The sequence below is a fragment of the Vicugna pacos genome, chromosome 6, assembly GCF_048564905.1.
Source record: "Vicugna pacos chromosome 6, VicPac4, whole genome shotgun sequence".
NCBI classification, from domain to species: domain Eukaryota; kingdom Metazoa; phylum Chordata; class Mammalia; order Artiodactyla; family Camelidae; genus Vicugna; species Vicugna pacos.
Genome location: NC_132992.1, coordinates 34,473,769 through 34,498,169, shown reverse-complemented (window position 1 = coordinate 34,498,169; position 24,401 = coordinate 34,473,769). Strand labels below are relative to the sequence as shown.

At 40.4% G+C, this 24,401-nt stretch overlaps 1 long non-coding RNA gene across 2 annotated transcripts in view; it reads right to left on the bottom strand.

Annotated features, from left to right (window-relative positions):
- The window catches only part of LOC140696869 (uncharacterized), a 173,251-nt gene that overhangs the window by 34,677 nt on the left and 114,173 nt on the right, over positions 1–24,401 (bottom strand). Inside the window, exon 6 of one of the 2 annotated variants that reach the window (XR_012073461.1) lies at positions 12,726–12,908. The exons of the other annotated variant lie outside the window; for it this stretch is intronic. This is a non-coding gene — a long non-coding RNA (uncharacterized lncRNA). Of the gene's footprint in view, positions 1–12,725; positions 12,909–24,401 lie in introns of those variants that run through there. 2 annotated transcript variants of the gene reach the window in all.

Sequence of the window (24,401 nt, the reverse complement as noted above, 5' to 3'; positions counted from 1 at the left end):
CAAGTGGTACTGGCAGTTTAGGGGACGAGATTTTGCACCTTGAACCATAACTGCATAATCCTCACGTCAACGGCATCCAACACAAGAAGCCAAATACATTTTCCCTTCCCTCTCTGTGGTTCCTGCTTCCTTTAAGCTCTATCAAGAAATACTTAGGGACTGTATCTTTATCTTATCCCTTCAGTCTAATTCATTTTGGACAGTTAGCTTCAGATCAACATTTCCTATTTGATTTCTACTGTAAATGTGAAACAAAAGATGAGCAAGGAAGAGGATAAAGTCATAAAACCACAGCTTCAATAAACCACATCAAATGCACAATTTGTGTTCCAATTTTTCAATTCTTACTCCTTCACTTACGTAAGATATGGTCTGTGTATTCCTAGACGCCTTTCGTCCTCTCTGCAGCTGAGTGTTACCTGAACTCACCTAACTTGCTCTCCACCCCTTTCAGCTGATTTCTCACATAGCTACATTCGTTCTCCTGCAAAGAGCAGGACAGGGGAAAATGTATGAAGGGAAACTTAAAAATTGCTGCGATTCAGTAAATTCTATTATTCTACATGGAGCATACTGTTATCAGCTTCTGTAAACTTGAGCCTGAAATGGACAGCCTCAGACCTGGCCTTTTTATACAGGTATTGAGCAATTCTGATGACCCTGTATGGATTTATATAAACTTCACATTAGTTCCATTTGATTAAACTAGCATTTAACCAAATGCAAATTGGTTAAAAAGAAACATCAAGAGATGTCTTAATTTAAAAAAAAAAAAAAGAATCTTAAAAAAATATATACCTGTAAAGATAGAGAGCAATTGGGCTCCCAACCCTGGTGTGTTTATCTTATTTTAGGGATATTAGCCTCAGGTCATGTTTAGCACCAGCTAGCAGCACTATTTTTTCCTTCATCTGCTGTATTTTTCTATTATTGTGCAATTCAAGAATCACCTGGTAACCCTAGCAGAAATGAATAAAATATGAAGAAAGAAAACACCAGACTTTAACCAATGAGAATTTAAGAATTGTGGGTGGATTTATATTGGCTTTTTCTCCTGCATTCATTGTTACCATGATTAATTAAAAGAAGCTCGCTCAACACATTTACTAGAGTTCCTGCTGAATATGTCATTAAAGACCCCTTTACCTTCAAGGCAAAATCCCAGAGCAGCTGATACAAGCAAAGAAAAACTGAACCGAAATTCAATCCATATCTGAGAATGGATAGACCAAATATACCAAAATACAAGTATGTTAAACTTACTTAAATACCATCCACGGAAAGGTTATTGATACGTGATGTCCCTCAATCCTTACAGACCTCAAAACACCACCCCTTCCCCTCTCCCTGAAACCTAAACTACAACCAAGCTGAGCTTGGTCAATGGCACCATCTAGTGGTTGCCACAAAACTGCCCCAAATCATCTCAGTCTTCCTCAGGAGATTGTTTCATTACATGTAATTTTATTTTACCTCAAGTAATTTCTATCTTTGGGAGTCAAAAAATTTTTATAATTTTCAAAACTACTATTGGATTGTGTTTTGTTTTATACCAAAGCAAAACTAGTAAGTATAGAAGATTCAGCATATAAAATATGCAAATTAAAATGAAATCAAACAAACTCACCATCTCAGATAACCATTAGTCAGCTCTTTTATTAAGATGGAAGATTTAATACAGGCATACAATTTCACTTTCTCATCCAACCCCACTAAACTACAATAAAAGAATTTTTTTTAAGACAAAATCCACAAGGATGGGAAGTAGTGGAGAAAACAGTAACATAATTTTAGAAGATGGAGAACAGATCATGAAAGAAAACTGACTTACAGGCCCAGGGCTGGAGAGTCTTAAGTCAACAAGTGGGCAAAGCTGATAAACAACATAATTTACATTGTACATTTCAGCTACTGTTGGAACTGTGAGTGAGCAATGGAGGCAGAGAGGCTAAAATAAGGAAAAATCTATTACAGTTGTTTGAGTCAGAATCAGACCCTTTCCCTACAGCATGCTGACAGAGGACTATATATTCCTACCATCGGCAGAGTCCTAGAGTTTCATCTTCAAGAGAGCAAAACAGGGTTTCCGAACCTTGGACTGACAGGGGCACAACTGAGGTACTTGGTACCATACATAAAGGATAATTAAGGTACCAAGAGCATACTGAATTCTCTAAGTGCTGAGAGCTTCAGCCCCCTGGCCCTATTTTCCCACAGCTTTGGGAGCCAGACCTCTACTCCCCAAGCAGGGCCAACTTCCCTGGGTAACCTCAGAGTACACGGTAACAAGGACGTAAGTGTCAAATCATCCTGTAGTGAAACTCTAAGCCCCACACATTCAATAAGAGAACTAGGCTCACTTTTAATTCTGAGCAGGTACCCAAGGATCAATAAATATTTGATGAAATCAGTTAACAAGGAAGATAAAGACAAAAAACAACTTGGAAAAGAACAACAGAGAAAATAGAAAATATCCAGAGGAAAAAAGCTTAAAAATATAATTTATGGTTACTATCCTCAGAGCAATAAGGAGTTACTACATCCATGCAGTATGATGCCCTTGGAAATGAAAAACTCACACAAAATTTTTTTAAAAATCAATAGGATAATTAGAATATATATTAAAGAAAACCACAAAGAAAGTCAAGTAGCAAAACAAAGAGATGCAAAATAGAAGAGATAAGAAAAACAAATTCCAAATACAATTGATGTAATAGCAAAAAATTAGCATGATCTGAGTAAGAGCTCCAGAGAAGGAAAAAACAAAAACAAAAACAGGAAGATATCATAAATGAAATCATTCAAGAAAGCTCTCAGGACTAACAGACCTGAGTTTCTAGGTTGAAAGGAATCATCAAATGCTCAACACAATAGATGGAAAAAGACCCACACAAGGCACATCATTGTAAACTTTCAAAACATTGAGGACACCGAGAAGATCCTAAAAGCTTCCTGGAGTAAAAAAAAAAAAAGGTTACACACAAATAATATGCATCAGGATGGCTTCCAACTTATCAGAAACACTGGAAGATGGAAGATAATAGAACAATACCTTCAAATTTCTGCAAGAAATAATTTCCAACATAGATTTATGCAGGTCAGGTGGAAAAGTAAACTGAAGACATATACGGAGATATGAGATCTCAAATTTACCAAAATTGTCTGTCATACATCCCTTTTTAGGAAATCACTGGTAGTTGCGTTTCACCAAAATGAGTAAGTAAACTAAGAGGAATACATAAAACAAAGAAATAACATATCCAACCCAAGAGAACAGTGCCGAGAATTTCCAGGGTGCTGGGGAAGGAGGAATCCCCGGATAAGCACTGTGCTGCAAGAATACAAACTGGCTTAAATCAAAACTCGTTAGAAAATATGGGACCAAGGGAGTACAAGACCCCGTATCAGCAGGCATCCATCCCTCCAGAGGCAACAGGTAGACATACGTAGGGTCAACCAAACCACTGCTTTACTGATACTATCACAATAATGATGGCACAGGGCTGAAAGATGAGACTATAAACAAATACGCTTCTAGCAAGGTTTCCAATGCAGCCTGACTTTCTTTATAACTAAACATCTTGACAAGAGCCTTCCAGTCCTTAGAAACTTCAAAACCCATTAAACACAAATTCATCCACATGTTTAATTCACAGGTTATATATGTATCAGTGTGTATTAATGCACATAAACCTGTAAGTGCTGGTATATGCACACAGTTTACCTGGAAAGATGCAAAAGGAATCTAACATTTGCTGTTTCTGGGGAAGACACTTGGGTCAACAGGAGTAAAAACGCAGAAGGGAGAGTCACTTTTCATTACTCACGATGTCTTTTTTTGATTTCTGTAACATGGGCATACATTAAATGAATAAAATAAAATGTTTCTGCCCCCAGAATAACAACATTTAGGTGCATTATCTTCTATTCCCATCAAGCTCTTACAGTTTTGCTTACTCACATATACACATTTATTTTTTAACACTTTTCTCCATTCCACTTGCTATTTTTTTTTTGTCCAATTATCCTCGGGGGTGGGGGGGAATCTCTGTTTTCATTTGTAAGGCAAAAAAAAATGATCCTAATTATGGCTGATCAGCCTAAGAGTAGTGCTAATGATATTTCCATATCAAGGAAGAGTAATCCGTAAGTCCTGAAGGGAAATTAACCATAACCGCCATTGCCATCAGTTTCTGAAGAACTTGCCTTACAGGCTCAAATAATTCAAATTTTTAAAATAATTTTCATGTATCTCTCTTCTTTTCCTCTAATTAAGACTACTTTAAGTCTCAGCTTTAAAGATTAAGCAACTATTTCTTATTCAATTTGTTTTTAGTGTTGTTTAATTACTGTACTGCAACAGCCTTGCTTCCCTGTTTCTTATATCCGGGTCCCTGATTGTGGCTACATCACACCTATGGTAGAGTGAGATGGCTGTCGAGCATAGTACTCAGGCAAGCTCATCCTAGAACAGGCAGGAGCCAGACCTGGGGGGCAAGGGAAGTAACTGAACAACCACCCAAAATAACCTTTAGGAAGAAATAATAAGCAAGCAGATGCGATATCTGCAAACCGGAATTAGGGATAACCAGACATTCAGGTGATGTTTGATACCAAAAAGACTCCACAATGAGCAGCGAACAAATGGCCCCCTCGGTCGGTGGGAACCAACATCCAGGAGTCTGGCAGTGACAGCAAATAGTGAAGTAAGGCAGGACAGAACGCATACGAGGACCAGAGAGGGATCGTGTCAGTAACTGGCAAGGAAGAGAAGAACCAGGTCATGGGAGCCAGTAACAAGGTCTGATCAGGCCAAAATCTAGTTCTGAGTCAACAGATGCCGAAATATAACTTCTTGAGTTTCCTTGATCAAAGGGGCTTTAAGAAGGATCTAATTTTAGAATCTAATTTAGGAAAAAGAAAAGAGATTTACATGTTGGAATTAAATGGCTTTAGCCTAAGCCCTTGGGGTAGGAGTTGTGGATAGGGCCCCAGGAAGCCAGGCAGGGTGTCAGCAGCCTAAGGACATAGTCGTCATTTATATCTTTCATTAGATAAATTACAGCATTATTATAATTCTATATAAATTACAGAAAAGTGTATTCTACATTTTAACCCAAAGTCACCCTTGAAAAACTTTTCAAGAAGGAATTTATATCCTGTTAGTGTTCACTCTTCTACCATCTACAATGAATTCTAACTTAAGAGTTGTTTGATGAGTTGTGTTGGGATGGTTCTGGCGGTTGCAATACCTGGGGTTGCTCCTGGCGTCTAGGGTGTGGAGTCCAGTGATCTGAACAGTCCTACAATAAGCTAGACAGACACGTATGTGCTCACACACGTACACAGTGTTCCACTCAAAACGCCAGGAGCACCACCATAGAAATATAGCAATTATTTTACTTCACCCAATGTGCTTCCCATGTATAAATGCAGCCCTGTGGAATTTCAAAGCTTCTAATAGAGACCTTAGAATTTCTAGTCTCGCTCTGTCTTTACCTGAATTCATTTATTAGTGGTTTAAAACTACAGTGGAACTTCCAGTTAGGTTTCAGACATGTCTTACATGAACATGTTATCTAACTATGAATAAAAATAGCGGAATCAGTTCAAAGCTATCATGTGAATGACCACAGGAGAGAGCTTTGTTTGTCTGTTTGTTTTGTCAATGTTTGTTCCCAATGGTAAAGGAATCCCAGGTGAAAGAATCTAAGACATTCTCGAGGTAATAAACTCATGCAAAGGAACAAGAATCAATTAAAGCAGATCTGCCATGGATCCTGGATTTGACAGATCACCTCTCAGCTTTGCAACAGGTAGCTGCCTCAGGTTAGCATTCGACTGATGCACCGAAGGAAGCGTCTTCAAAATGACTTCCTATGTCATTACCCTCAAGAGAGACTCGTTTATCAGAAAGGCACCTTTGGTTTTTAAAACAAGAGAAGGACATATGTTCTATGAATCCAGGGACTCCTGGAGTCCCAGGCACCAGCAGATTAGAATGAACTGTTCACCTATTTCAGCTCATTAAATTCAATGGAAGTGCTATCTGTGCAACAGGATAATGATGCCCATAAATCTGAAGTTGGCTGTAGATTTACTATACAACATATTCACACTTGAAGCTTCTTTACAAATCTACCTTATTATAAAGTACATCAAGGCCACTATGTTATGCCTGAGCACCATTTAGACAAAGGAATTTCTAGTCAATGTCTTAGAGCACACTTGCTCCGATAATGAGTGACACACGCATGAAATGCATGGAGTTTTAACCAGATCGGTCTTACAGGTTGAACTTTCCCAGTCTGCAGTAATCTATCAGGGAAAAATATGTTCAACTTTTATAGAATTTGGTAAGCCAAAATTAGAGAACAGAATTTGCCATGTCCTTGCATATTAACTGAAAAATAGACAATCCGGTTGCCCTCCCCGCAACCTGCCACTACACACATAAACGTATTACCCGCCCCAACCCCATGTAAACCCCATCTACCTTCCTGGACCAGGTAAAGTTCAAGTTAGCTCTCTCCTTTTCTAGGGCCTGTGGTTCTTGTTTTCTCTGCAAACACTTAGCAGATGCTACTCCATGTTACTTACGTCGAAAAAAAGAAGTTTGATATCTTCATTGCACATACATGACCTATGTGTATGTTGTACACATAACATAACCCCTATGCAGAGTAAGTACATAGGTATTTACAGCTGACGGTACTGTTATCAACTTAGAAGCTAAAAAGCTAGTTTCCTGAGTTCATTTTGATAGAGTCTGATTATTTAAAATAATCAGGGATTATTTTAAATGAGCTGCTCAGATGCTGCCTAGGCAAGAGCATGTGAACGTAACCAGAAGACTTTGTTTGGATCCAAGTATCTCCTGTGGGTTGCTGGGTTTTCTTCTTTCCAGTCTGAGTTTTCCCATTAATGTGTGAAGATATCAAAATGAGGACGTAATTTCCAGAATTCTCAAATAACATGGGATACTTTATTTCCTTGCATATAAGGAAGGAAGACATACCCCCACATATCCTCATAGAAGCACACATGTGCTACAAGGACAGAGGATTTTCACCAGGAAGAGCTCTCTGGACAGGATCAGCCAGAGGCTTAGAAGTACAGGAGTTAGGGTAACTTTGCCTTCTGGTTTGCCCAGCACACTCCCAATTATTCTAGTTGTCCTGGAACAATTATTCACAAAGCCCCTTTTTACTCTAAGAGGTGTCCTAGTCTAGCCAATAAAGTATAGTCACTTGATACATAAGGGTCTTGGGTTTAAACTGGGGCCCATGTTGCTGGATGGCTTTAGCCTCTTGAAGGTACTGAAGAGGCATCAGTGTAAGAGGTGGAACAGGAACTCCTCTCTCCTGACTCCTAATTCAGTGCTCTTTTTTCTGACTGGCTTCTTACAACAGCACAGTTATTGTACCTGAATTGTCTCCTCTAGATTACTTTTGTCTTCCCCAAAAGTTTGGAAGACCTTTAATGATTGATACCATCTCTGGTCATTCATTCCCTTGATCCTCGGAATCCAGAAGCTGCTAAAACCATAGTGAGTAGCTCAAAATATGCTTACTAATCGGCTGATATTCTTAGATAGCAGAGGAAATTACACACTACCATTTTATGTTCTGAAGAGCAAGTTCTTGACATTTGTCAGGGATGAAAACTGACACCTTCACAACCTGCCAAATTCATTTTTACAGTTGTTTTCCAACTTACAAGCTTTCTCTTCTCTTCCATCACTAGTGTCAGCCATTGGGTATCTTTTTAGATCAGCTTTTACAGTCACGTCCCAAGTGTGTCTACACATATAACAAGTCATCTGAGATGTGACTGCTGGGTGGTGAGCGAGGACTCTCATTTGCACACACTTGCACCCAGGGCTCCAGTTTGTCCCTCAGCCCAATGATAAAACATGAGAAACACAGGCTTTAGAGTGGTGGGCTGCGTTGTGCAATTCTGGGTTGCCACTCTCATTATATATGCAACACAGCAGCTCCACTCGATTTCCATTAGTCAAAATCACACATTTCAATTTGTGAATTCTAAAGGTTCATTAAATATTAAAAATATAAGCTATATAATAGGCAAGTTTTTATGTTTTTTTCTTCCTAGTTCAATTTTGGTTCTGTCTAAAAGAAATCTGAATTCTCACTGAAAGGATCTTCTCCATAATTCCATTTTTTAAAATTGTCCACAATCAAATTCCAGTAAAACCTTGATATCAATTTTGGAGACATTTGGAATGGAAAAAGGGGAAAAAAAATCATTTGGGATAGATGCCAGATCTCTTGATCTGGTTTTGTCACCAACCTAAGACGGGCAGATTTTGATGGATTTGTTTACACATACTTCATGATGTGACATAATGATCACATTATACTAACCTGGCACCTCTGTGCTCTTACTGCTGTGAACTGGCAAAGACTGGCTTGGCATTTATCACAGCCAGGTTTCTAAAAGAAAGATTAAAGTGGAAAACCCATTTTATCTGAACCAAGTTTAATCTCCAATTATATCTCATTTCATGATTCCAAAATGTTGCTTGTGATTATTAACGATGACTCAAAAAGTTTTAAGCATCTATTTGGGTTTAATATGGAAATAAGTCAAAAAATACAGCTGGCAGAGCTCACAATAAATGCAGTGATTCACAGGGGATGCGTATCCCCTTCAATTCAGGCAGAACAGGAAGTTACTGTACAACAGTGCGGTGACTGTTGATGCCTCCTGGTATGTGGCAAACCGACTTTTATAAAGTTTCTGCGTCCAACTCTCTTCACAGAAATTCAGAGGGAAAAAAAATCTATCCAGCTGTTTTTAAAATGCAAAACGTTTAACTGACAGCATGATTTTCAGTTGAAACCATGGACTAGTTAGTTATCAGGGGTTCTCAAGGGCAGATTCTGCAGCTTTTCTGAATTTACTCATTAAATGCTTGGTTCAAAATTAGGGCTTCCATCTTTAGAGCTGGGGCTTCATTTCTTAAGTGCTTCGCATCCCTAGGGCAGCAGCAAAACTCTTTACTGAGAGTTGATAACAGAAAATTAAAAAGAAGACGAGACCACCATTTAATCCCCCGAAGAAACAGAACTGATTTGTTGGCAATGCCAAGTCGTATCCTGAAGTGAATCCACAGTACACGTAGGCTCTCTAAAGGTGGACCAACTCCTAACGCAGCACTTCCGTTTGCCTGTGTAGATCTCACTTCTCAACACATGTATCTCTACTTTCAGAGACCACGTTTCCTTAAGGATTTCCTCATTATGACCTCCAGGCAAGATACTGCCCACATGAGCCAGAATTCACTCTATTGAGTTGTTCTGTTTCTTTATTTTAAATCAACTTTCTTTTAAATAGTTTTAGATTTACAGAAAAGTTACAAAGGAAGTACTGAGTATTCCCATATACCTTTCACCCAGCTTCCCCCAGTGTTAACATCCTAGAAAACCAAGGTTTATTTGTGAAAATTTGTAGCATTCTGCCAATATGAACTTCTTAAACTACAGACCTGATCCCTATTTCACCAGTTTTTCCACTAGTGTTCTTTGTCTGCTCTAGGATCCCATCCAGAATTCCACAGTGCATTTAGACAATTTCCCATCTTTCCTTGTTCTTCAGAATCTTAACACTTCTGAGGAATACGAGGCAGGTGTTTAGGAGAATGTCCCTCGTTTGGGCTGTCTGATGTTTTCTTATGATTAGACTAAGGTTATGAGTTTTGCAGGAAAACACCACAGAGGTGAGGTGCCCTCCTCATAACACCCCATGAGCTGTTTTTGAGCGAGACATAAAATAGTAGCAAGTTCTTACCTTAGCCTCTAACATAAAGATGTAACAGCTTACAACTAAACGAGTTAAGAAATTGTTTAAATGTGAAAAATACTTCTTAGTATCAAGTTAAAGGTTCTAAACCTAGGTCTGTTTGCCTTGAGACAAAGATTTCCAACCAAAGGATTACAGCACATCTGTGCATTAAAATCAGCTATGGAGGTGTTCAAAGATATTTGGTATTTACCTAAAGCTTCCACATGATTGGCTCTATTTATAAATTGGAGTAAATTTAAGAGGATCACATAATAAATGTGTGCTTACTGACTTGCATCTAACCTGAAAGAGGAGTCAGAAGAGATGGGGCAGAGTTATAGGCAGTATGCCTATGAAAACAGCACATACTGATAGGATGTAGCACATACACAGGCATTAGAACATCATCCGATAGGCTTATTTAAAAAAAAGTTGAAAATTAATGCTTCATCTCAATAGTCTCCAAAATGTTTATCTTATATCCTTTCATCAAGATGTTTTCTTTGAGGGGAGGGTATAGTTCAGTGGTAAAGTGTGTGCTTAGCATGCACGAGGTCCTGGGTACAATCCCCAGTACCTCCATCAAAAATAAATAAATCTAATTACCTCCACCCCCCCCACCAAGAATAAAATTTTGTAAAATAAGAAAAACATTTTAAAAAAAATTTTTAAAAAGATGTTTTAGCAGACACCTGACTTAGCTTGGAGTCTTCCCCAAAACAGTCCAAGACAATGGCATCAGTGAAGGGGCATTATTTTCAGAAACGATCCCACCAAGGGGAACAGGAGTGAGCATTGGAAAAAAGAAAACAGGGGGGAATCAGAAACCAATCCAAAGGTGCACAGTTGGGCTGGTTACTATTAAGCATAAACAAGGTGAGTTAGGCAGAGACCCCGTGAGGAGCCATGCAGAATGCACCTGCGACATGGACGAGGCAGGCATTCATCCCCTGGCTCCTGGCTCACACTGCATCAATGCTCTTACACTTTCAGCTTTGTGCCTACGTGAGAATTGCTGGACAGAGGTAGCAAAGGCCCAGAACAGCAAGTGAGAGGGACAGGGCTGAAGTATGGGGCTGACAGGTGATGCCTGTGCACAGCTGGTTGCCATCCGACAGCTAGAGTGCAAAGGCGGGCCAAGAGTGTGTGAGCCCGGACAAAAGGGGGACCCTGTACCAGCAGCTGATGTATGTGCATTCCTGGATAAATGTGTTACTCTTACCTCATATGAAATATCAGTTTCTTTTCTTTTTCTTTTTTAAGGAAAAGTTAGTATGAATACAAATCCTAACATTTCCTTCCTACAGCCCAGTAAATGATCTTGCCCTGGGTTGCACATAGTCCACTTTGAAGACGACTGATTTAGACTATACAATGTTCTCCTTGAATGATTTTGATTTGGAAGTTTTTCCTGGCTGCTTCAAATAAGAAGACTGGCAGTTGAAGATATTGGAAACAGAAAGTCCAGGTAAGAAGCTCAATTTAATTAGACCGTTGACTTCCCACTTCATAGAACAGTTGCAATTAATTCCACTTCTCTGGTTAAAAATAATAAAGGTCTAATAATAAGGACACGTGGCATGGTACAGTGGTTCTCAAACACTCGGGCACGTGTCAACATTTCCTCTGAAAGATGACTCACAAAACACAGATTGCAGGGCCCCGACCTCAGGGATTCTGATTCAGTAGGTCTAGGGTTAGACCTAAGAGTTTAAATTGAACAAGCTCCCAGGAGATGCACACCCTAGTGATCAGGAAAAATGCAAGTTTGGGGTATGTGTGAGGAAGGGGCCAAGAGAAGGGGGCACACTGAAAACCACGGGCCCAGTGGCAAGAGCGTGGGCTTCGGCACCTGTCAGGCCTGGGTGTAATCTCCTCTCTACTGCACACTAGTGTGAACTTCTCCACCTGCCAGCTATAAAATCACAACCATCTCACATGCACAAGGCTACTGTAAGAAGGGGGAAGTCTCTTTCTTTTGCAGACATAGTAAACAATCTCATGGTTACTAGGGAAAAGGGGTGGGAAGGGATAAACCTGGGAGTTTGAGATTTGCAAATGTTAACCACTACATATAAAAATAAATTAAAAATAAATTTCTTCTGTATAGCACCGGGAAGTATATTCAGTATTTTGTAATAACCTTTAATGAAAAAAGAATATGAAAATAAATGTGTATATATGCATGACTGGGACATTATGCTGTACACCAGAAATGGACACATTTGTAACTGACTATAATTCAATTTAAAAAAAAAAAAAGGAGGAGATACCATTGGTCGTGTTGAGCACGCTGTAGGTTTCAGCAAATCATCAGTAGAAACAAAAGCACTATTATCAAGGATTAGTTCAGCAAGTAATTTTAGAACAACAAAGTAGTTTAATAGGTTTAACTGTAATTTGGCAGAATAACAGATCTTTCTAGACCAGGTGTCTTTTTTGGAAAAATGAAGGATAAACCAGGACTCGCACTGACACTTTAGTTTTCATGATCAGTTAAGGGTTGTCCTGTTATTATTCATGTCTCTAGTTTCTAATACTCACTTCCCCACATGCCCTCGGCTTTGTGCTGCTATTATCTCTTTCCTGGAAGTGCTGGAGAGGGGATGGGGAGAGATGGCCTCACTGGCCTGATCGCCAACACGCAGAGGACACTGGGCCACCAGGCAGAATTCCGGGGGGTATAAAACCTCTGTTGATGTCTTCCCCTGACTTTATAAATACACATTCATAAAACCTGCCAAATGCCCTCTGGAGCTCTAGATACATGTTTTGAATTTTAGACTACAAATTATTTCAGATCGTCCAGCCCGTCAGCAATATTTTCAACTCCACCTCTTTAAAAAAAAGATTTCCATCCATCTTAAAATTATTTTTACCATGTTGATTTGCTCATCTACAAATGTATGCTGCTTAAGTAGTAGTTTAAATGTAAATTTTAATGAATGCCATGAATCAGTGCCTAATTTGCACATTTTGTTAATTACCTGTGGTTTAGGATAATCCATCCAAGATGTTCCCTATTACCCTGGATAATTAAGAGTTGACCTATTTTCACATTTTTGCAGCTCAAGTAGAAGAATTCCAGTCCATTTTCTTTCCTAAGAGAAAAACCATCATTTACTTAAATAGTCTATCAGACAAAATTGGGATGTGAAATCTTGGGATGAAAATGGACTTTCAAAGGTCATAGAATTCATCCCCCACCTCTTGGGGTTGACTGTCAACCCAGCTCAAGAAGAATATATTCCATCATTTACAGCATAGAATGTTGTAAAATGTAGCCAAAAATGTGCACCAGCCTGAGGCTTCACCTGTTCCTGTCTTTTCACTATGTGAATCCTTTACCTAAAAGAAGGTCAACCATAGCTGTTGCCAATATCCAATATATAAGCATACTTACAAATACACCCAGGCACAGCATACACACCCCCTCACACACCAGCATTTGCAATAAAGATCCACCCAGCCTGGAGTGCATTCCTTCCAAAAATTCTCTCTTGAGTAAAACTGATGATCACTTTATGCTTAGAGCAGAATCAATCAGATGGTCCATATTGATAAGATTCAGGAACAGCTTTGCTGTAGACCGTGGCTTGGCAGTGGGGAATTTTTTTTTTTTCAACCTATCATGCTCTTGTCTCTGTCTCTTTCTATTAAGGACCCTAGATTCACAGTGAAGCAATCCTTATTTAAGAGCTCCTGTATTTCTAAAGTGTCTGCAGCACTGTACCCCTAGGCTGTCTTATAAATCTCATGCAAACCTTCATCCTGGAATCTGCCCATGGCATGATATGCCTCTTCCTGTCCACACCCAGGAAACCATCTCTACAACCAGATTCATTTGCTAGGCAGAGTCCTTCTCTTGCCCTCCTCCTTCCTTTGAACCAACTATGCCTACTTGTCATCGTCCTCTGCTTGTTCAGACTCCCCATCTCCAAGACTAGTCTTGGTCCAAGGCAGGAGACCCTGCCTCAGACAGACTCTGATTTAATGTTTTGCTGTAAATTAAGTGCTGATGCATGGAGCCTGCCCTTCAGCTTCTCTGTCTGGATCCTGCTCTTCTCACCCAGCTTCATCCACCATCTTTCCCATCTTGCTTGTGACAACTCCTTACTGCCTGTTGCTTAAACCCAAAATCTCCAAGTCACCCTTTCTCTGACAGCACATGTCCAACCTACACTCTCAACATACTGAATATGTTTTGGTGGATTGAAAATATGCATACAATTTCTTTCTATCTTGCCATGCAGGCCCCTCTGCAATGTGTCTTTGGCACTCTTCCCACACATTGTGAGATGGATATATTTTCCCACCAGTTACATCTGGACTGTCCTTGCGACTTGTTTGGAAAAATAGGATGTGGCAGGAATGACATGTGACTTTGAGGTAGGAACTTTGCAGCTCCACAGTCTCTCTCCTGGAACACTGCCCTGCAGCCCCCACATAAGGAGCCTGGTCTGGTACTGGAGGATGAGAGGCTGGGTGGAGGAAAACCGAGGATGCCTGGCATGTGACAAAGACTGTCTCAGACCTTTGACCCATTCAGCCTTCTAGTGAATGCAGCCACATGAGTGAGTCCAGAAGAAACCATCAGTGGAACCATTTAGCCAACCCACAGAAAACAAGGTAAATAAATTATTTTAAGCCACTAGGTTTTGCAGTGTGTTACCCAGCCACTTCTCACCACCCACACTGCTGCCATTTTGACTGGAACCGCCAACCAGAATGACTTCAGCAGCTTCTTACCTGGCCTATCTGCCTTCACCCTTGGCACCTACAGTCTCTTATCAACCGAGTACCCAAAGTGATCCCCTCAAAATACAAGCCAGATCATGCTACTCCTCTGCCCCAAATATACCAATGGCTCCAGTTCTGCTCAGGGTGGAAGCCCAGGTACGTACAACATCCTGCATGACCTGATGCATGATAGCTCCCATCACCTTTCTGACTTTATCTCCTGGATGCAGAACCCGTGGGTACAGCGGACCGCGTGTAGTACAGTATTTTACGTAAGGGACTTCAGCATCTGTGGATACGGTCCTGGAGCCTAGACAACGGTGCACTCTTGCCCTCTCACCTTCAGTCACACTGGCTCCCTCTGTTCCTGAATGAGCCAGACCTGCTTCTCCTGTCTGCAGTGCTCCTCTCCCAAATACGTCCGTATCTAACTCACTCGCCATCTTCAACTCTTGGCGCAAATATCACTTCCTCAGTGAAGCCTGCCCTGATCACCTTATCTAAAATTGCACTTTGCTTTTTCCATCCTGCCCGGGACTTCCAATTATTCATGCTCTTCCTATATCTCGAATCACCTTCTGTCATTCTATGGAATTAACTCATTTACTATGTTTATTGTCAGTCTTTCTCCATGAAGGCAGAGATTTATATCTGATGTCTGGCATACAAAAGACTGGGTAAATCTTTGTTGAATGAGTATTCATTATCTAAAGGAAAGGTCAGCAGAATCTTTGCTAATCCATTTCAAAGTTTAACAAATCACAGTGATTTTCAGAAACTCCACAAATGTTTTATTTCCAATTTCCTTTTTAAAATAGGCTTCGGCCATTTTGAAAAATGTTATGGAAGACACCCTCAAATATGGTATTGACCCATTTCTGCATTAATCAAAACACCCTCATAACTATCATGAATTGAAGCACGGCAGCTTCAAATTTTCTTCAGTTTCTGCCTCTTTTTCCCCTCCGCACTTTCTGTCCTAAAGCCCCTCGGCTCAGGCGAGCCTCGGCTTTCTCCAGCCAGGCTCCCACAGACCTGCCCTGCGCCGGCTGTGTGTGAGCTCAGGTGCCAGAGGCAACCGCACGAGTTGTTCTCCCCAGAAACCAGGGACCAGACACAGCATCTGGAAACCTGGAGAAGGCAGGTGGAATTCCCAGAATGTGGCAAAAGGAAGGACCAGGAGCACCCAGCAAGGATGCAAACAGTCTTCAAGGCGGGGAAAATAAATCTCATTAACTGACAGATTGGACTATGCGGAAAATTGCATTGAGAGGGATTTTTACAAAACTGTTGGAGGGTAGGGGAGGACCCAGTCTTAAGTTGAAGAAAAGTAGACTAATGGGGAAAAAAAGAAACAATTATTAATGACAGAAAAAAATGAAAATGCTGCACTTGAAATCACTGTCATAAAAATTACCCCCTTATCTACAAAAGTTACTGTAAATATGAAAACATTATCCTTGAGATCAGTCATGAGACAGAGATGTTTGCTACCACCTGATCTGTTTGGTTTTGAGCTGGAGATCCCAGTTGGTGCAATAAAGCAAGGAAAAGAAGTAGAAGTCATCAAGAGCAGAGGAGAAAAGCATTATTGTCGCTATCTGCAGGCAACACAGTTTTGTGCACAGAAAACCCACAGGAGAGACTGGATGCAACTATTAAGATTAACAAGTGAATTTAGGGAAGTCTCTAGATACAAAGCCAATATACAAAAATTTTGTATCTCTATTTCTGAGCAACAATTGATTGCAAAATAGAATTTCTTCAACTCTACCCTTTATTAATAGCATGAAAAAGCATAAAATACCAGGATTAAATCTAATTTATAGGAGACTTCTACCTAGGAAGTATTTATGAGAGAAGTTAAAACTACTAAAATAAATGGTAAAACGTACCCTGTTTGTGCCTTGGAAAACTCAAGATGGTGAAGTTTCAGATCTCCTCAAGTTTCTCTATAGATTAAATGCAATTCCAACTGAAGTCCCATGAGGGCTTTCTCACTGGGCTTTCTCACTGCTCAGACTAATGAGCTGATTCTAATGTGTGGACGTAGAAAGGCCTAAGAGTACTCAAAACAACGCTGGAGAAAAGTTAAGTTCGAGGACTTCTGGGTAGCAAGGATTAGTATGAAGTCACAGTACTTAAGGTAGTACAGGACAGATGCAAGGACAGACAAACAGAAGAATAAAACAAGGTGAGGTCCAGACACAGACCGCAAATAGACCGTCGGCTAATCCACAACAAAAGTGCCACTAGAGTGTCGTGAGGAAGTTCGTTCTTCTCAACAAATGATACTGACTGAAGTTAAATTAAGTTAATTTAAAACCTTTTAAAAGAAATCCCACAGGACAAATGGGACAAACAGAGAATGTCACAGAGACAAACAGTGTTTAGTGCTTGGAGACCTGCTATGGACAACTGCGGTCTGCAACTGCAGACAAGGTGTGCTTTTTAATTCCAAGCAAGGAACTCACTGCATCTGCTTTCTTTTTCTGCCCCTCTTTGATTTTTACAGATTTGCACCACAGTCGGTGCAAAATATTTAAAGGTAAGGAGGGCTCTGGGGTGCATTTAGGTGGACACATTTTGCTGAATTTTGGCCCCTTGCTTGGTAAATTGTAGCAGTTCTGAGATTTACTCTGCCCTCCTCCCAAAGCATCCCTGGTTCCTAGCAATACTACAAGAAATATCGTTTACTCAACTGTTTCTTAGAATGACACTCTAAAGGGTAAACATGTTCCAAACCTGAAATGCTAACTTTCGCACACAGCAGGAGTCTTCTTACTTCATTGTGTTTTTCTGAAAGCAACAGTATCATCTGCTCATTTCTTAACTAATTTTTCTATTATTTAAACCATTTATTGAAGCAATGTGAAACACCCCTTCGTTCCGAATTCAAGGCCCGAGAAAGAATGGTTTCTGATCCTCTGACCCTATTTCCAGGGAGTCCCCAGTCAAACTCTACAGTATTTTGAGAATTTCTCAAAGGAAATATAGACTTCAAAAAGTATACAGCCTAAATGATGCTGATTTGGCTCTACCCAAACTCACAAAATTACCTTTGAAACCCTCTTGAACCTCTGCATATTTCAAATTCCAGTACCTAGTACAGTGCCATGCTCCCCGCAGACATTCAATAAATGTTAATTGAATTGAATTGAAATTTAATTCAAAGTCTTTGAGGGAACTAAATTTACCACATTTCTGTAGCTTTTTTGCTTTATACCAAGGAGTCTTTTCCCTAGATGTGCTGTAAATTAATTTCAGAACTTAATGTTTAAATGAAGGCGAAGCAACTCAATACACAGCTTGACAAAGCTGAGAATAAGTCTCCCTGTGATGATCCAACTACTCTGGTACCTTTGCAGTAGTTCCCCTTCGCAGAAAATCAACTGGATAATAGTCTGTGCATTTAGCATATTCTCCTCATCACAATTATAGCTCTTTTAAAACAGGCTCCAAAGGGAAATGCTATTGAGCATTTCATCAATTCACAGGAACAGGTTTGTGGGACAATTTTCATGGAGCCTTGTGCCACCAAGTGCATTTACAAAAGCCAGAAGTGGCTCAAATCATCTCTGACTCAACCTGAAACAGTCATAGCAGATCCCTTGCCCTTTTTACAACAGGACAGGGCTTGTTTCCTCTGCTTTTGTCTTTAATTTGATTCATTTTTTATTCATTTCCGGAACTAACCACCTTCCCATGAAACAGAAGCCCAACTGAAGTGCAAACAGAAGTTCCACCCATGCAGAGTGCTGTCTAGTAAGACATCATTACCTCCCTTGCTCTTCCTGGTTCATGAGCTGGGTCCTCAAGTCTCCTGTGTCCCCTCCTCCAGGTGTCAGGGGAAGGAGGAGGGAGGGAAAGCATTCTTTCCTGGGAAGGAGAGGTCTGGGGAGGTCCTCAGAAGATGTCAATATGGCCAAAATGGGCCAATTTTCCCACACTGGTTTTCTGGGATCAATATAGAAGGTCAGATAGAGAAGAAAGATACCGTCTTCACCCTTAGGTGCACACTGCCCAGGAGAAAGAAGGTAACTTGACGTTCTCGCTTTCATCCTGGTCAGCACAGTAAGAGCAACCTGTGACTCAGAGGAGGACAAGAGAAATCTTAGATACTCCCACCACTTTTACAAGAGTTACTATAAATATAATCCAGAGACTCACTGCTTCATGTAAGGGGAAAATGTCAAAATATATATGTAACTGAGACGTGTCCAAAAGTGTGGGCAGCCTCTCTTTTTATCTCAAGCCCACGCAAAGCAGGCCTCAAAAGCAAATCCAACTCCATTAACTACTAGTGGGCATTTCAGATTTACTGAAGATTGGCTGTGGAGTCTCGGGGATGGTTGGTTACACGGTATACATACATGAAAATGGCTTCTAAATCCCTGTGGAGTAAATATCTCTGTAGTGGCCTCCTGCGGCGGCCAGCATCCTGGCATCCACGCCCGTGTGTATTCCCCTCCCACACTGAATCAGAGCTGGCTCTGAATGGTCTGTAGTGGAAGTGACAGTGTGCTACTTCTGGGGCTAAATAATCAACAGCGTTAGAGTCCAATGTAGCCTACAGGATTACTCGCTCTGGGGAAAGTCAGCTACTGCGTTGCATGAACACTCCTGCAGCACCGTGGAGTGGCTCATGTGGAGAACTGAGGCCTCCAGCCAACACTCATTTACTGACCATGCTAGCTGGCCCTCCAGCCAAGTTTCCAAATGACCTCAGCCCCAGCCAGCACATGACTGCAACCACATGAGGGACCAGCGTGGCAACTGCCCAGCCAACCCTGACTCTCAGAATCTGCGAGCATAATAAGCAATTATTTCATGTTACTAAATTTTGGCGTGGTGTGTATGCAACATGAGATCACCAGGACACTCCCATCTCCAACCTTCCTCTCTGGCTGCCACCAACTTCCTCCCCTTCACCTTTTCCCCACGTGACTTCTGTGCACCATTTTCTGCCTCTGGAACTTTCAGAAGCAATGCCATTCCTCCTCCCTACCCCAGCCCTCTCTCTCTCAGCCTTTTTTACACAGAACACTTTAGTTCCTCCGGTCACTCTCAGTAAATAGTTAGCCTTTCTCTTAAAAATCGAATCCTTCCTCTTTTATAATATTGAATGATCTCCCCAGTAATTAATTTTCCTTTTACATAGAGGTGCCAAATCTTCCTTTTTTAAATTAAGACTCGGAAATGATGTCACTAGCACTTTCAGGTCCCAAATTTCCTTCGGTGAAATAGGACTGTTTCTCACAGCCACCTCATTAAACCAAATTAAAAGTAAATAAGCAAGTGAGTCATTTCATTAAAACTAAAACGTAAACAAACATAAAAAAGATTTGTCTTTTTATGTATTCTTTTTGTGTCCTCACTATTCAACTGAGAAATGTGATTTCAATTACCCTAATTTGTCTTAGCATTTTGTAACTTATTGTGTGGTATTTGCCAAGCTTTAAGAAAAAGAATCTTCCCCAATATTGGGTCTCTACCACAGCAGTCAAAACTATTTGTTGTAACTTTTTTTGGTGTCATGAGCTTCCTGAAAAATAAATTTTCATTTTTTTTTCCAACACATTTAAGGTTTTCTTTTGGGTCCACTGCTGTGTGCTATATTCAAGTGTGTCTCACTTTAAAACTACTTGTAGAGACAAGAGGATGAATTTCTATCTAAATTGTCCATAAATAATTCATTTTCATTCTAGCATTAAATTTTTAAGCTACTAGTGCCTAGATGTAATCCCATTATCAAAAATACGTCCCACTAGAAGTGGGGAGAACTTTCAGCTTTTTTCCTCACATCTTCTCTTAAAACCTTCAGTGTGAACGAAAAATACTGCAAACTATATTAGCAAACAAAGAACACTGAAGCCATCAAGTCATCCGTGGCTGCCACCACCCTCCAGTGAAGACACCACCCAGCCTCTGCAGCCACTCGCAATGGTGCACTCTGAGCGGACTCAGAATAAGAAAGGACAGGATACTGGCCCTAGATGGCTAGGTGCTTGTCAAAGGAATGAACTCAATGAGCCCAAATGTTCGCTCCCTCCCACACCTAGAAAAGCACTAAATGCTTTAACTTGAGATGCCTGGTTTTCTTTAGATAACAAGTAATCTTTTATTGTTCCAACTACCTGGTCTTTGTTGTAAAGCTCCTGTATATCCTATCCTGGCTCCTCTCCCACCTCTTCCGAGCAGTCCCTCAGAGCGATCTGAGAGGCTGTCATCCTGGCTCGAGTCCTCCCGCCAAATAAAACATAACTCTCAACTTCTAGGCTGTGCGTTTATTTCAGTCGACAGCAGCCTGTGGTCCTCTATGGTGGCCTCCCAATTCCCACAGCAAGCATCCCCTCCTGCCTCATCCTTCACTTCTTTACCTTTGTCTGATGCTGTTGTTTCACTCTACTCCAGAGAAAGAAAATTTGACTGCCTTGGTTGATAATGTGTATGAAAAGGTTAAACCAAGAAGTTTGTCCTTTTGTTCTAGGATTTTTATTCAGGAGGAAAAAAAAGGTGTTCTTTATTTTGTAGGAAATGACAGTTTTCTGTTTATTAAATGACAACATATAATTAAAATCAAATAATGATCCCCTGGGCTTCGATTATGCCTGCATAAATCAATGCAAAGACACATTTTAGAATTGTTCTAATTCAGTCTTCATGCTTTCATTCACTGCCATAGTTTCACCTAAACTCCGTATCTGTGAGGTAGGCAAGAGCAGGAATTAGTACCCAAGTGTTTCAGAGAGAGAAAAACTGGATCCTTACGGAAGTTTCCTTTCTAATTATGTGTTTTGTGGTCATGCCCTTTCTCTTTTGTACAAAACCCATCTAGTTTATGTGTATTAGTCAAGGCTTTCTAAAGAAACAGAGCCAGTAAGATTTACATAGATTTACAGAAAGATTTATTATGAGGGATTGGCTCACGCAATTATGGAGGCTGAGAAGTCCCACGATCTGCCCTCTGTAAACTGGAGGCCCAGGGAAGCAAGTGGCATAGCCCCTTTCCAAACCCCAAGGCCTGAAGACCAGAGAAACCAATGGCATAAGACCTAGTCCCAGCACAAAGGCCTGAGAACCATGAGAGCTGCTGTCTGGGAGCAGGGGGGGATGGATATCCCAGCTCGGCAGACAGCTGGGGCCTTCCCTTCCTATAGCATTTTGTTCTCTGCAGGCCCTTGATGGGTTTGAGAAGAGAGTGATCTTCTTTACTCTGTCTACTGATTCAAATGCTAATCTCTTCTGGAAACACCCTCCCAGACACCCCCAGAAATAATCCTTTACCAACCATCTTGGTATTTCCTTAGCCTAGGCAAGTTGACAGATAAGAATCACCACCACCACGTGTTTCATGCAAATTCATATGCCAGTAATGGTGAATTCAAAAGGAGTAATCACCCTGGTGTTAATCCCAAGATTGTTAAAAAAAAAAAAAAACTGCCATGTTGGCAGATACGTGCAAGAAGAGAAATGTGAAGGGGGTTGGGTTGGAGGAGGCAGAGGTAATGGAGAAAGATAAATCAGAGCAATCACATGAAGAGAAGAACAAAATTCTTCGAAAATTTTATGAGTAAAGAAAGGGTCCAGGACTGTCCTGGCCTGCTGTCCAGTAGAACTTTCTACAATGATGTGGGGTATTAAGTATTTAAAATGTGGCTAGTCCAACTGAGGAACTGAATTTTCACTTTAATTTTAAGCAATTTCAACTTAAATTTCACTAGCTTCATGTGGATATGGGCTGCTATGTTGGCCAGTACAGGTCCAGAAGCCAAAAGGGACTGTTCTCCTTGGTGTCTACAGGGGTCAGGGCAAGAGTAGTTCTAGAGAAGCCGAATGGGGAAGAAGAGACAGCATGAGATGAAACATGAGAAGAGCACATGCTCTGGTCTTGTTTGCCCCAGGAGCAAGTCATTTGGCCCACAGTTTCCTTTCTGTGAGTGGGGAGGGTAACCCTCTGGCCTATTTCACAGATTTCCTGTAATACTCCAAATGAGATGGCAAACAAGAAAACCTGACTTGGTAGTTCAGTCATTCAGGGAGAATGTGCTGTTGTTTATTGACTGAGGGTAATTCTAAAAATGGGAAGCAGGAAGAAACAGTTTGACCTTACATATAACCAGCTATCTTAAATCAAGTTGCCCAGAAGTAAACTATGAGAAGATTTCCATGCTGGTGGTATATTAAGGAAATGAGAAACCAGGAAGAGAACAGAAAGTAGGACAGGAGAGGGGAGAAGGACAAGCAAAGCCCCAGCCTCAGCCTTGTCCCCAGGGAGTGTAAATCCCACCTCAGAGCGTGTCTTGGCTACAGGGGACCTTCACAGTCCGCAGTCATGACCTAGGGCCTGCCCTGGAGGATGTAAACTTACCAGAACTCTCAGAGGTAGGGAGGTGAGTGTGTGTGTCTGTTCCCTTGCACACACACACAAGCATGGATACTACAGGCAGCTGAAGCAGTTCTCAGTATCCAAAGCACAGGCAAGTGAGTCAGCACAGGGACTGGACAACAGAGGGCCACAAAGATATGGTAAAGGGACTTCTGGGATGTGGAGGGTCTGGAGCCCCAGACAAAAAGTGATCTATTGATCAGCAAAGAGCGAACAAAAGAGACTAAACAGAGAAATCCTTGAAATGAATGAACTTATAGAAACAGTATGAATAGAAAGAGCTTAGCTATAGCAATTAACCATAGGTGTGCTCTAGATAAATATTCTAGGGTTTTTAAAAAATGTTTGCATCTTTTTGGTTACACTTCCTGCATTCAAAAAAAGAAACGTTTCGGGTTTTTTAAACAGTCATTTTGTTTTTCCAGCTCACTAAGAGAATTCACCAATTTAGGAAAGAATATGAAGTTGAAAGCCAGATTCACTACAGACAAGACAAACTCAAATGCCTTGTCTACAAGCACATTTTGTTCCTCTGCCAACTTTCACCTTCAACCTACAGCAGCTGTACTTCCACAGCTTTGTGTTTTCCTCCCCACTCTCCCTGACCCCCTTTCAGAAAGATTGTTGCCAGGAAATAATGGAAGCTGCTCTGATTTGTGCTCTTGGCCCAATGCTGCCGTTTCTTCCCCTGCCTCGGATATTCTGATACAGTATTACCTCATTGCTGGGTTTGCTGAATTCTGCAAAACTGCTGGTGAGAAATCAGTATTATGTTGTTGTTGTTTTTTTAGTGCTCTAGTATATTCTTTTAAGAACTGTAGTTTGTAAAGAGGCCAACTTTATATTCATGTGTATTCCTCAGATTTATACTTTAAAACTACAAACAAAAATGAGAGCAATCGTGATTTTATAATTATTGGTCACAGAGCCTAACAGTCTTCCAGTTACTTTGAAGTTGGAGATAAAAATGAAATGCACATATTCATTTAAATGATATGGGCAATGCTAAAAGGTTTCTACTGCTTGAAAAGTAGACTTTGATAATCTGTTATGTATAATACACCTAATTTCAAGAGATATTTGACCTAAAAAAATCCTAAATATTAATTTTCCAATTTAAGGATTGCATCACTTCAAATTTTAAAAACATTTCCCTGAGAAATTAAGTGAAATTATAGCATAATTTCCATTTTTCCATTTTCTGTATAATTTCTATTTTTTCTGATGGCTTCATAAAGTTAAATATTTGCTCTAAGGGAGGGAAAAATAGGCTCCTGGATATTTTTTAAAAAGTCACACTTATCTCTTTACAAAGAAAGTAACAACATTGGTAGAGTAATAATAACCCCAAAAAAAAACCAGTTCTTAAATGAAAAACAAGTATTAAAAACATTCATTATTTTACTATAAATGTCACAAACTCAAGTGAAAATGTCATGCATCAGAAACTGTACAAATATGATTA